At 44.3% G+C, this 12,921-nt stretch overlaps 1 protein-coding gene across 7 annotated transcripts in view; it reads left to right on the top strand.

Moving 5' to 3' along the window:
• GGACT (gamma-glutamylamine cyclotransferase) overlaps positions 1-12,921 on the top strand; it is a 48,160-nt gene that overhangs the window by 18,539 nt on the left and 16,700 nt on the right. The window contains exon 1 of one of the 7 annotated variants that reach the window (XM_043892496.1): positions 43-681. The exons of 5 other annotated variants lie outside the window; for them this stretch is intronic. The gene's annotated coding sequence lies outside the window, so the exon portion shown is untranslated. Of the gene's footprint in view, positions 1-42; positions 682-1,294; positions 1,393-12,921 lie in introns of those variants that run through there. One more of the 7 variants, XM_043892495.1, reaches the window with a different exon arrangement.

Genomic DNA, 12,921 nt, shown 5'->3' with positions numbered 1-12,921 from the left:
ATGGGATTACTGCCCTTATAAAGGGACCCAGAGAGCTCCCTGCCCCTTCCCCGGGGCGAGGACACAGTGAGATGCCCTCTGTGAACCAGAAGGTGGGCCTTCACTCAGCACTGAGTCTGCTGGTACCTTGATCTCAGACGTCTTACCCTCTGACTGTGAGAGATGAATGCGGTTTATCAGTCACCCTGTTCATGGTGATGTTGTCAGAGCAGAAAGACAGACCCCTGTGTGTGGGGTACCTGCACATGGACGACTCCGGGCTGGGTGCTTCACCTGTGCCGTCTCGGGTGCCTACCCGCCTCTGGGAGGCACGACTGAGTGGTCGGACGGAGGAGGACACCGAGGCTCAGCGGTCCCATCGCTTGCCAGCGCCAGTGCCCAGGCCGGTCTGATCCCGAAGCCAGTCCCCACAGCGGCAGCCCTCCCACCCGGGGCCCGGGTGGAGGTGTGGCACGCAACCTCGGCAGCAGAGCGGCCGAGTTCTTCTAAGTGACAGGCTGTCGACGCGCAGATCTGTTTTCTTTTTGAAGAGAGCAGAGGAGGACCACTTGGAGATCATTTTGAAATCACATAGTTCGGGTGTTTGTATCACCAGGGAAGAGAGTCCTCGTGTCTCAGAAGAGCCCTCAGTGGCAAGACAAGCTCTAAACTGGGTCAGAAGTGGGAGTAACAAGGCAGGAGGTGAGTCTCACCTCTTAATAACCATCAGGAATAAGCAGCTCACAGGGGCAGTGTGTGACTATTATGGAAATTTTGCTTATATGAGAAAACAAAAAGTAATAAAACAAAGTCCAAGGAAGCTTAGATGTTAATAATTAATGGTGAGTCCAGGAGGTTTAGATAAGTGGTGGTGGGTTAATATGAGAACTTTAGCTCGGAATACCAACCCTGAGAGGTGAGAGTGCCCCAGGAGTGTTAATGTGTAACTAGACAGAGCTGAGCGTAGCCAGGAGCTCACCGCCGAGCAGAGGCAGAGGTCGGAGAGGGAAGAGGGGCCTGCTTCCTGGGCCTGGGTACTCGAGGCAGCGCACGGTTGATGGGGCCTGAGGGCCTGTGCTTGCGATGAAATGCCCCCCACCCCCCCGGCCCCTAGCCGTGGAGGAGACGGGGGAGGATGCAGCCTGGGCCGTGGGCGATGTTCTGGACAGCAGAGATTTCTCCACATACACAGCAGTCTTGCTCGATCACATGTCCTGGTTCTTGAGAAAATAACTCAGTTGTACTCTGAGGATGCTGTGTCCCAGGAACACACTTACACATTAACAGAAAACTTGGACAAGAGTCTAGCAAAACAGAGATCCATTATGTGAAGAAATGGAAATGCCTGTAACAAACCAAACCAAACGGGCAGGCCAGTGGAAGGGATCTGGCGGGGTCGGGGGCCGCTGGCAGGTGAGGGGGCTGTGGGTCCTTACCCGGGAGGGTCATGCGGGGAACAGTGGAGACGGGCCTTGCAGGCGCTGGCTGCCCTAGGGACTCTGTCTTCTGGGGGCCCTGGCTGACCAGGGGGCTTCCTGCAGCCAGGAAGTATGATGCCATCCTGTCGAGACTGGAGTTAGATCCAGGGCAGTTTGAGCTCTCTGGAAATGGGCTTGCATGCAGCTCCCCTGGGCAGAAACTAACAGAGAAGGGCTTCTCAGCCATCTTCATTCAAACTGGAGTGGAGAGAATGGGCAAGTCACTTGGGCAAAGAAGACAAGGCCTAAAATACACAGGGTATGAACGTTTTACAAGAAGCAAGTAAAATCACAGTGGATTAAAAGGGCTTTGTTCAAATGCTGATGTTTGATATTTGATAGGCCTTTCAAAAAATAAATAGGCTCTATTGATTTGGGTGTGAAAAAATGTACCCATGTAATAATTAAAGCTCAGTGAATTTTTAAAAAATGTTCCATGAGTTGTGACAAATTTACGCACTCACGGAATCGCCACCATCATCAGATACAGACCATTTCCTCCAACCCAGAAGGGGCCCTCCTGCTCCTCCGGTCGGGCTTCTCCCGGAGCCCTGCCCTCAGCAGTCCCCGCTCCGCTTACGGTCACCTTGGTGTGCTGTTTCCAGAACGTCACTGGACTCTTGCTGCCCATCATCTTTTGTGTCTGGCCACTTTCACTCAGCACATGCATTTGAGATTTGTCCATATTATTGTCTCTATATCCCTCAGTTTGTTTATTGATACGTAACTTAATGGACACTTGGGTTGTTTCTAGCTATTGCCTATTATGAATAGAGCTGCCATAAACACTCATGTACAGGTCTTTATGTAGATGTATGAATCATTTATGGTGGGAGTATTCCCAAGAGTGAGACTGCTAGTTTATATGGTGAATATACGTTTAACTTGGAAGATTCTTCCCAAAGTTACTGCACCATTTTGCATTCCCAGAAGCAAGGTACAAGAGTTTCAGTTACCCTACATCCTTGCCACCATGACTTGACATTAGCAGTAATTTCAGTTTTGCTCATTCTGGTAGGTGTATGATAATATCTCATTGTGGTTTTTATTTTCATTTCCCTAGTGACTAATGATGTTGAGCACCTTTTTGGGTGCTTACTTGAGATTCCTATATCATTGATATAGTATCTGTTTGAATCTTTTGCCCATTTTTAATTGGCTTCTTTTACTTCTTTTTGCTTCTTCTTTTGCTTCTTGTTCTGAGTTGTCTGTATATTCTGGACACAAGTCATTTATCCAATATATAATTTTTGTTTTGCAGACAATTTCTCCCACTCTGTTTGCCTTTTCGTGTAATCCTGGATGCATTTTGAGGGCAGACTCTTTTGATTTTGATGAAGTCCAGCTTATCTATGTTATTTGTTCTTCCTGTTTTCTAATAAAAGATTTTCTTCTAGAGTTTTAGCTCTTGCAGTTGGATACATTTTGAGTTTAAGTATATTTATATGGTATGAGGTAAGAGTTGTAGTTCATTTTTTTTTTTGCATATGGATAGTCCATTTTTCAGCACCGTTTGTTGCAAAGACGGTCCATTCTTGAATTGCCTGGCCACTTAAATCAGAAACATCTAGCCGTACAAATGTGCTCTACTTCTGGACTCTATTCTGTTCCATTGATTGTTTTTACCAGTTATTTTTATTGAGATATAAATCACATACCATAAAATTCACCATATTAAAATATACAGTTCATTGGTTTTTAGTATATTCACAAGATTATGCAACCACCACCACTATCTAATTTTACAGCATTTTCATCACCCCCAAAAGACTGTTCCGGTGATTTCTTTCCCCCGGATTCGCTTATATAATTGACATATAGCATTGTTTAAGGTACAGTGTGTTCTAATACACTTAATATACTGCAGTATAACTACCATCATAGTACCTCATACCATTCATACTGTTGGAAATGGCAGGATTAAAATTTTAAATATTTTCTTTTGATTTTTTTCTTTGACTAATTGTTTGTTCAGGAGTATATTATTTAATCTCCAAATATTTATAAATTTTTCAGGTTTTGTCTTGTTGCTCTCTAGTTTCAAACCATTGTGGTCAGAAGAGATACTTGGCATGATTTCAGTATTCTTAAATTTGCTAAAACTTGTTTTGTGACCTAAAATAAGATCGATCCTAAAGAAAGTTCCATGTGTGTTTGAGAAGAATGTTTATTCTGCCACCATTGGATGGAATATTCTGTATATGTTTGTTAGGTTCACTTTGTGGTCCAAGTCCAATGTTTCTTTGTTGATTTTCTGTCTGCAGGATCTATCCACTGATGAAAGTGGGGTCTTGAAGTTCCCTGCTATTAATTGTGCTGTTGTCTTAATGCACACTTCAGGTCTGTTCAGTTCAGTTCAGTCGCTCAGTCGTGTCTGACTCTTTGCGACCCCATGAACCACAGCACGCCAGGCCTCCCTGTCCATCACCAACTCCAGGAGTTTACTCAAACTTATGCCCATCGAGTCAGTGATGCCATCCAGCCATCTCATCCTCTGTCGCCCCCTTCTCCTCCTGCCCCCAATCCCTCCCAACATCAGGGTCTTTTCCAATGAGTCAACTCTTCGCATGAGGTGGCCAAAGTATTGGAGTTTCAGCTTCAGCATCAGTCCTTCCAATGAACACCCAGGACTGATCTCCTTTAGGATGAACTGGTTGGATCTCCTTGCAGTCCAAGGGACTCTCAAGAGTCTTCTCCAACACCACAGTTCAAAAGCATCAATTTTTCGGCACTCAGCTTTCTTCACAGTCCAACTTTCACATCCATACATGATCACTGGAAAAACCATAGCCTTGACCAGACAGACCTTTGTTGGCAAAGTAATGTCTCTGCTTTTTAATATGCTATCTAGGTTGGTCATAGCTTTCCTTCCAAGGAGTAAGCGTCTTTTAATTTCATGGCTGCAGTCACCATCCGCAGTGATTTTGGAGCCCAAAAAAATAAAGTCTGACACTGTTTCCACTGTCTCCCCATCTATTTCCCATGAGGTGATGGGACCAGATGCCATGATCTTAGTTTTCTGAATGTTGAGCTTTAAGCCAACTTTTTCACTCTCCTCTTTCACTTTCATCAAGAGGCTCTTTAGTTCTTCTTCACTTTCTGCCATAAGGGTGGTGTCATCTGCCTATCTGAGGTTATTGATATTTCTCCCGACAATCTTGATTCCAGCTTGTGCTTCTTCCAGCCCAGCGTTTCTCATGATGTACTCTGCATATAAGTTAAATAAGCAGGGTGACAATATACACCCTGCTTATTTAACTTATATGCAGAGTACATAAGGTCTGTTACTATTTGCTTAACTTTAACAGTGCTCCCAGGTTGGAGGCGTATATATATTTATGGTTGTTATATCTTCTTGATGAATTGACCTCCCTCTTTGTCTCTTACCATTTTTGGCTTCTGTTTTGTTTGATTTAAGTATCGTTACTCCTGGTCTCTTGGTTTTCCCTTGCTTGGAGTATCTTTTCCCATCCCTTCACTTGGAGTTTATGTGTGTCCTTAAAGCTGAGGTGAATCTCCTATAGGCAACATATAGTTGGGTCTTGCTTTTTTTAAATCCCATCCAGGCATTCCATGTCTTTCGGTTGGAAACTTCAGTTTGCACGTTAAGGTAATTATCGGTAGGCGCACACTTACTGATGCCGTCTTGCTGCTCTCTGGCTGTTCTGTGGTTCCCTTTTTCTTGTTGCCTTTCTCCGGTGGTGTGCTCCAAGTCCTTTCTCTCTATATTTTGTGAATCTGCTGTAGGTTTTTGCTTGTGGTTGCCAGGGGACTCATACGAAACATCTTATAGATATAAGTCTATTAGTATTCTGTCCTTTAACCTTCATACACAATTAAGTGGTTAACACACCATATTACAGTATTAGAGTATTCTGAATTTGGCTGTGTGTTTACTTTTACCAGTGTGCTGTATATTTTCATATGTTTTCATGATACTAATTAGAGTATGTTCCTTAAGCATTTCTGATAAGGCAGTTCTAGGGGTGATGAATTCTCTCAGCTTTTGTTTTTCTGGACAATTCCTTGTTTTTCTTTCATTTCTGAAGGATAATTTTGTCAGATAGAATATTCTTCATTGGCAGTTTTTTGTTTGTTTGTTTGTTCAGTTTCAGCGCTTTGACTATATTACCCATGCTTAATCCACTGACAGCTTAATGGGTGTTCCTTTATAGATTACAGTCTTTATGCTTGCTGCTTTTAGGATTTTCCCTTTGTCTTTGATTTTTGAACAGTTTCTTCATAGTGTATCTTAGAAAAGATCATTTGGGGTTGAAATAATGGGGTGACCTATATCGTCATGAACGTGGATGTCCAGATTTTTTCCCCAGGTTTGGTAAGTTCTCCACCATTTTTCCTTCAAATAAGTTTTCTACTCTCTTCTCCCTTTCTTCTCTTTCTGGAACTCCAGTAATTCATATATCAGTTCTTTTGCTGTGTGCCATAATTAACCTAGGCTCTCTTCACTCTCTTTCACTCTTTCTTCTTCTGTGTCTGGGTTGTTTCCAAGTTCCTTTCCTCTAACTCACAGATCCTTCTTCTTTGTGGTCTGTTCTGCTGTTGGTGCTCTCTGCAGTTTCCATTTCCTTCTCTGAGTCCTTCAGCTCCAGAATTTCTTTCTGGTTCTTTTTAAATAATTTCTCTCTCTTTGCTGATTTTCTCATTTTGTTCATATATTGTTTTTGTGATTTCATTGACTTGCCTTTCTGGGTTTTCTTGGAGCTCAGGTTTCCTTAGAACAGTTATTTGTAACTCTTTATTGAGTCCATTGTGGAGCTCCACGTATTTGGATTTGGATACTGGGAAATTATTGCTGTCCTTCGGTGATGTCACATTTCCTTGATTGTTCATGTTTCTTGGCATTTCATGTTGCTACTTTCACATTTGAGGTAGCAGTCACTTCTTCCCATCTTTGCTAACTGCCTCAATAGATTCCGAAGCTCTCTCACAGCTTGTATGAACACACCTGCTCCACACCTCCCACTTCCCTTGTGGCAGGATTCTTAGGCTGGTGTGTCTTCTGATCACCCAAGGCGCCAGGCTGGCTGTTGACAGCCTCTCATTTTCAGGAGATCGGTGCTGCAGCTCCAGTTTGTGATTTCTCCCTGATCTGCTTTCTGTGCATGTCCCCCAGCCTTTCACCACGTCTCACTCTCAGGAGCATGTAAAGGGAGCCGGCCTGAGAGTCGAGGAGGTGTGGGCAAGGCAGGCAGGCTGCTGGGGGTCCCCACAGGCCAGGTGGGGGCTCCTTGGGTGAGGCTTCCCCAGCAGCTTGTAGACGGGCTTCCTGGTGGAGTCCACAATGCAGACAGAAATTAAGGACCTCCGAGTCCTAATCTGCTCTTGTTCCCATCTGTCTCTGCCTCCAGTCCTGGAGGGCCTGATTTAATACCCTGAGTGCTGCAGGCTATTACACTCTCTGACAGTGTCCCGCAGCTGGGGAAGCTGGGCGCTCCCCCTTTCCCCCGGGGGAGAAGGCCTTGTTTAGCCCCGGGTGCTCCCCGCTGGGGTGTGGTGATGCTGGCATGGTCAGCCTGCCCCTCCTGGTGTCCAAGCAGGCTGTCCACACGGGACCAGGGTGTCCAAGCACGTGGTTTTCTGCCCTGGTGGGCGCTGGAACCTCCCTGGAAACCTGGATTCACCGGGCGCTCTCGTCTAGGTGACTGCCCAGGTCAGTCTTCTCAGGTGCTCCCAAGGCGGGGCTGAGGGGTGGAGCCTCTCATGGTCCCTGCTGGTTCCACAGCCCCATTACCTGATGCACAGGGGCGCCGGACTCCTCCTGAGTCCCTGGGCGAATGGTGCTGGGCCCCCCGGCTCCCCAGAGGCACTTTCGTTGGTGGAAGGATGCTGATTTTTGTTGTCGGGGAGGAACGAAATTGAGGACCATCTGTGTGTGACTCAGCACTCTGTTGATCTTGATGTGTACTCTCTAATTCTGCAGTCGTCTGTGTATGTAAATACAGTCGTCTCTGTAGTAAATATAGAAATAAAAGCTTTGTTTGGCTTCTTCCATACTGTTTTTGCTATTCTATTCTCTAATTTGAACTTCTATTTATATTTTAGAATCAACTCATCAATTTCTTAAAAAAAAAAAACCAACCCAGAACCTATTGTGATTCTCATTAAGATTATGTTGAATCTGTAATTCAGTTTGGGGAGGATTATCATTTTTACAGTATTGAGTTCTGATCTGTGAGAACATGGTCTCTCTCTCCACTTGTATATTTAATTTCTCTCAATACTGTATAAAATTTTTATTTACAGGTCATATTTTGTTAATGTCCATATGTAGTTCAGATTTTTTGGTGCTATTATAAAGCATACTAGTATATTTCATATTTTAAAATATATTAGTTCTCTGCTAGTATACAAAAATACAGTTGAATTTTGTGTATTGATCTTGTATGCTAAGACTCTGTTAAATTCACTTATTGGTTCCGGTAGCTTTCATGTCAGTTCTTTAGGATTTTTTGTACAGTTGTGTCAGCTGTGAACAAAGATAGCTTTATTTTTTCCTCCAGTGTATGCCTTTTCTTCATTACTCTGCATGCATGTTAAGTCACTTCAGTTGTGTCTGACTCTTGCAACCGCATGGACTGTAGCCTGCCAGGCTCCTCTCTCCATTGAATCCTCCAGGCAAGAACCCTGGAGTGGGTTGCCATGCCCTCCTCCAGGGGATCTTCCCCTCATCTCCTACTTGCCCTACAATGGCAGGCAGGTTCTTTACCACTGGCATAACCTGGGAAGCCCTTATTTCTCTGGCAAGGCTCCATATCCCATATTGAATAAGTGGGACGAGTGGAATCACTGCCTTGCTTCCAACCTGAAAAATTGAAAGTCGCTCAGTCGTGTCCAATTCTTTGCGAGCCCAAGAACTATAGAGTCCATGGAATTCTCCAGGCCAGAATACTGGAGTGGGCAGCCTTTCCCTTCTCTAGGGGATCTTCCCAACCCAGGGATCGAGCCCAGGTCTCCTACATTGCAGGTGGATTCTTTACCAGGGGGAAGTATTTGATTATTCACCATTAAAAGGGGTGTTAGCTATAGGAATGCTGTTTATCAAATTGAGAAAGTTCTCTCTTATTCTTTCTTACTCTTTGTTTGCTGATAATTTTTTTTATCTTGAATTGTTGAATTTTGTCAAATAAACTTTCCTGCATCTGTTGAGATCATTGTGAGATTTTTCTGTTTAAATCTGTTGATATGGTGATTCATTGATTGGTTTTCAAATATTAAACTTAATTTACATTTCTTGGTTGAAACAGTCCTTGGTATTGCTGGATTTGATTTGTTAATATTTATTCAGGACTTTTTTGTGTTTATGTTCCTAAAAGATATTGGCCTGTAGTCTTCTTTGCTATGAATGTCTTTATTTGGTTTTGTTATCAGGGTAATATTGACCTTATAAAAGGAGTTGTGAAAGTTTCCTTCCTTTTCTATTTTCTGGAAGAGTTTATTTAATATTGGCATTATTTATACTTAAATGTTTGGTAGAATTTACCAGTGAAGCCACCTACCTCTCTGAGTAAAAGTTCATAGATATAGAGCTATTCAGCTTATTTTTTTCTTTAGTGATATTTGACAGTTTGTGTCTTTAAAGGAATTTTTCCACTTTTAAGTTTAAAATTTACTGGTATAAAGTTGTTCACTATATACACTTACTACCCTTTAATGTTTGTAATATACAGATAGATAGATGTTCCATCTCTGATTTCTTATACTGATAATTCAAATTTTCTTTCTTTTTCGGTTAGAGAGAATAGAAGTAGAGAGACTGGTACAATGATTCTCACTTATCTATTACCCAGAGTCAATAATGATCAACAGTTCATTAATCCTTTTATTTTACTTGAAGTATTTTAAAGTTCTACACACTATATTTTACAACTTCTAGATAGTTCAGTATGCATTTCTTAAAAATAAGCATTTTTTTTAATAGAACCATATGCCATTAGCTATTCCTAAAAATATTAACTGTGATTCCTTGCTGTCATCTTTTATTTACTTTTTTTTAATTTTTTGTGTGTGTGTCATCTTTTAATTAGATATATGCCTATAGGATTTTCCTGATTATCTCAGAAATGCCATTTTATAGTTGACAGGTATAAATTAGAATCCAAACAAGGTCTGCACCTTACCCAGGGCTGTTACTTAGATCTCTTACTCCAGGATGAATCATTTTAATAAAGTTTCCTCCCACAGAATGTTCTACATTCTGGGTTGGTTTGCTCCCAGTTGGCTTCAGTTGGCTTCTTTCTTCCATGATAAGAGCTTCTTCAGTCTGAGTCACGGTGAAGTGACTTGGAGCCTCTGTCCTCCCGGGGACCCCTCCTCGGCTCCCGTGCCGCCGGGTGGTGTGGAGCGGGGCCCGTCCCACTTTACAGCCAGGGGAACATCTGCTTCTCCGTGCAGCTCAGACCAGGCCACTTCTCTGCTGCCTGGGTCTCCCCCATGTCTGCGTGCTCAGTCATGTCCAACTCTTTGCGACCCCATGGACTGTAGTCCGCCAGGCTCCTCTGTCCACGGGATTCTCCAGGCAAGAATACTGGAGTTGGTTGCTTTTCCTACTCCAGGGGAATCTTCCCGACCAGGGATCAAATCTTGCATCTCCTGCATTGGCAGGCAGAGTCTTTACCACTGTACCACCAGGGAAATCCCTCACACTTCTGACCTCCACTTAATTTCATATCTGTCTTGTTCATGGAGGTTTTCCGTGTGTTTTAAGCCTTGTTCAGCAAATCTGTCTTCTACTCTGATACTGTATGTTTTCTTTAAATGTTACATTCTATGAAAGCATAACACACAGAGAAGTGCAGAGGTCACACAGCTTGATGGATTCCATAACAGGAACACATCCTAGATCAGGTGTCCTTCTGTCCTGACGTCCAGCAGAGAGGTTAGTCAGGCTGTGATTTACCTCCATGTAAATACAAGCACAGGTGTTCCCTGGTGGTCCAGTGGCTAGGATTCGCTCCTTTCACTGGTGTGGGCCATGGGTTCAATCCCTGGTCGGGGAATTACTGCAGCCAAAAAAATTAATTGAAAAACTAAATATAATCACATAGTTGTTGTTGTTTTAGTTTCTGAGTCATTTCTCTTGAGACCGCGTGGACTGTGGCCCGCCAGGCTCCTCTGTCCACGGAATTCTCCAGGCGAGAATTACTGGGGTGGGTTGGCGTTCCCTTCTCCAGGGGATCTTCCCGACCCAGGGACGGAACCCGAGTCTCCTGCATCGGCAGGTGGAGTCTTCACACTGAGCCACCAGGGAAGCCCGTATTCACACCGCGTGTGCTGTTTCTGTCTGACTCTCACTCAGCATTGCTTTAAGGTTTACATGCCTTGCTGCACAGAACAGGCTGGTCCATTCTCACCGCGGTGGAGTGTTCCTCAGCTTAGCCCATGTTACTGTTGAGGGACATTTCAGTAGTATCTGGTTGGGGCTGTTCTAAATGACTCTGGTCAGAATATTCTCATCCAAGTCTTCCTGGTGAACCTGCGCCCACATTTCTGTGTCACATATGCCTGGAGTGGAGTTGCTGGGCTGTTGCATCTGCAAAGGCTTAGCTCTTATAGATGCTGCCAAATGGTCTTCCACTGTGGTTGCACTAGATTATTTCTTAAAACACAGAACTTACCCTGTCTCTTCCCAGGCTTACCTAATACCCTTCATTACCCCATCACGTGGAGGCGAAATCCACCTTCCTTAGCGCCTTCTCCAGGGCTCCCAGCCCCCAGGGGTGCTCAGCCGTTCCCTCCGCTCAGACCACCCTCTCCCCCAGCCACCCTCAACCTGTGCCTGCTTGTTGCCCCTTGAAGACTCCACTTTTCAGGTAGTTCTCTCCTTCAGGACGTATGGTGTCCCGGTCATTTCATCTCTGGGGAGGAACTCCTGAGAGACCAGGGAGACCTCCAGTAATCTTCCCCTCAGATACCAGCAGGGGAAGAAGACACAGCTCATCCCCCTGACCACAGGCGGCTCCCACAACAGGGCGGGGAGAGGAGAGAGACCTGATTTTCTTGTCCTTAGCTGACATTGCTTTGTTCATTTTTATAGAAGAAAGTTGTTAGGGGAGAGGAAGGAGACAAAGTTCCTATAAATCAAAAGAAAAAATTGTTAACCACCTCACTAAAATGATCAGGCTGTTCAATTAGGAAAATGGCTGGATAAGCCCAGTGGAGCTTCCCTGAGTCTTTCTCTTTATTATGATCGAAAGAACCCTGTAAACTTAATCTTAAAAGAGAAGAAGCCCCATGATGAAAAGCAGTTCTGTTATTTTTTTAAAAGTCTGAAAAAGTGGTTAAACTGAACGTGGCAGTGTTTCTTCTCTGCTGACCACAGGGCATTTTTACATTTTAACTGGCTTTTGGTTTCCCAGGAGTGGCCTGCCTGTTGTTTTTTAAGTGCTTTTGAAAAGCCAACTATAGACCAGATCGTGCTTTTTAGTAATATTTAGGGTCCTGACATCTGCCCCCAAATGCCAGAGGCCAAGGTGTGTGAAGGCTGGCGTCCCGGGTCCCGACGGTCACGTAGCTTTGACTTTACTTGTTTAACTGGGGACAGAGTGTCTAAGAGGCTTGGATTCACTTGGCTCAGTGCATCCAGCCCCTTCAAAGCCCAGTCACTCCAACAAAAGACATTTTTCTGGGAATTTTGGACTCAAGGTATTCTGACTGCCATTGGAGAGCAGTGATCAGGTGCATGCTCAGACTCACAGGAATATGAATAAATGGATCCACTTTATGTGAAGTGTTTAAATGCATGTTCAGTAATATGCCCTTAGTTTCCTCCCCTACTCCCTTCTTGCTTGTAATTCAGAGTTTTAATTGAATTTTACTTGGGCTGGAAAAGCACCGATAGGATCTGCATGCTTTGCTCAGTCGCGTCAGACTCTCCGAGACCCCATGGACTGTATATAGCCCACCAGGTTCCTCTGCCCATGGGATTTCTCAGGCACGAATATTGGAGTGGGGTGCCATTTCCTTCTCTGTGAATGCTCTGGGGACACTTAACTAATCAAAAAACCCATCAGGCTTAATTTTGAGTTGTGTTTTCATTTTTTAAAGTCTTCTTTAAAAAAAAAAAAACAAACCTTTAAAAATGGAGTTGTGTGTGTGCGCGTGTGTTCTGGGGGTGATTCTCCTTTGCGTGTCCTGAGGGAAGCGTGAGCTTTCCTAGGTTTGCATTCCTCTTGCCTTCCTGACCGCCTCCAGGTAGCCAACATCCTTCTAGAGGAAACTGGTCTTTAGTCATATTCTTAGCAAACAGTAATTCTGAAGGTGCTTTTGTTACTGCCACTGGAAGCAGTGAGTCCAGATTCCAGAGTCCCTGGAAATGGAGCCCGCTTGTTCCCGACTTGCCGCGGCCGGCAGTGCCCAGCCGCGGTGGGCTGCTGGGCTGGTGCCTCCTGCACGGGGCTCAGGGCTCCTTTGTCGTTGGAGGTGCTGTTCTGGGGTCTCAGGTTGG

Source organism: Cervus elaphus, chromosome 30 (assembly GCF_910594005.1).
Source record: "Cervus elaphus chromosome 30, mCerEla1.1, whole genome shotgun sequence".
Lineage (NCBI taxonomy): Eukaryota > Metazoa > Chordata > Mammalia > Artiodactyla > Cervidae > Cervus > Cervus elaphus.
This window is presented reverse-complemented; position numbering and strand designations above follow the sequence as displayed.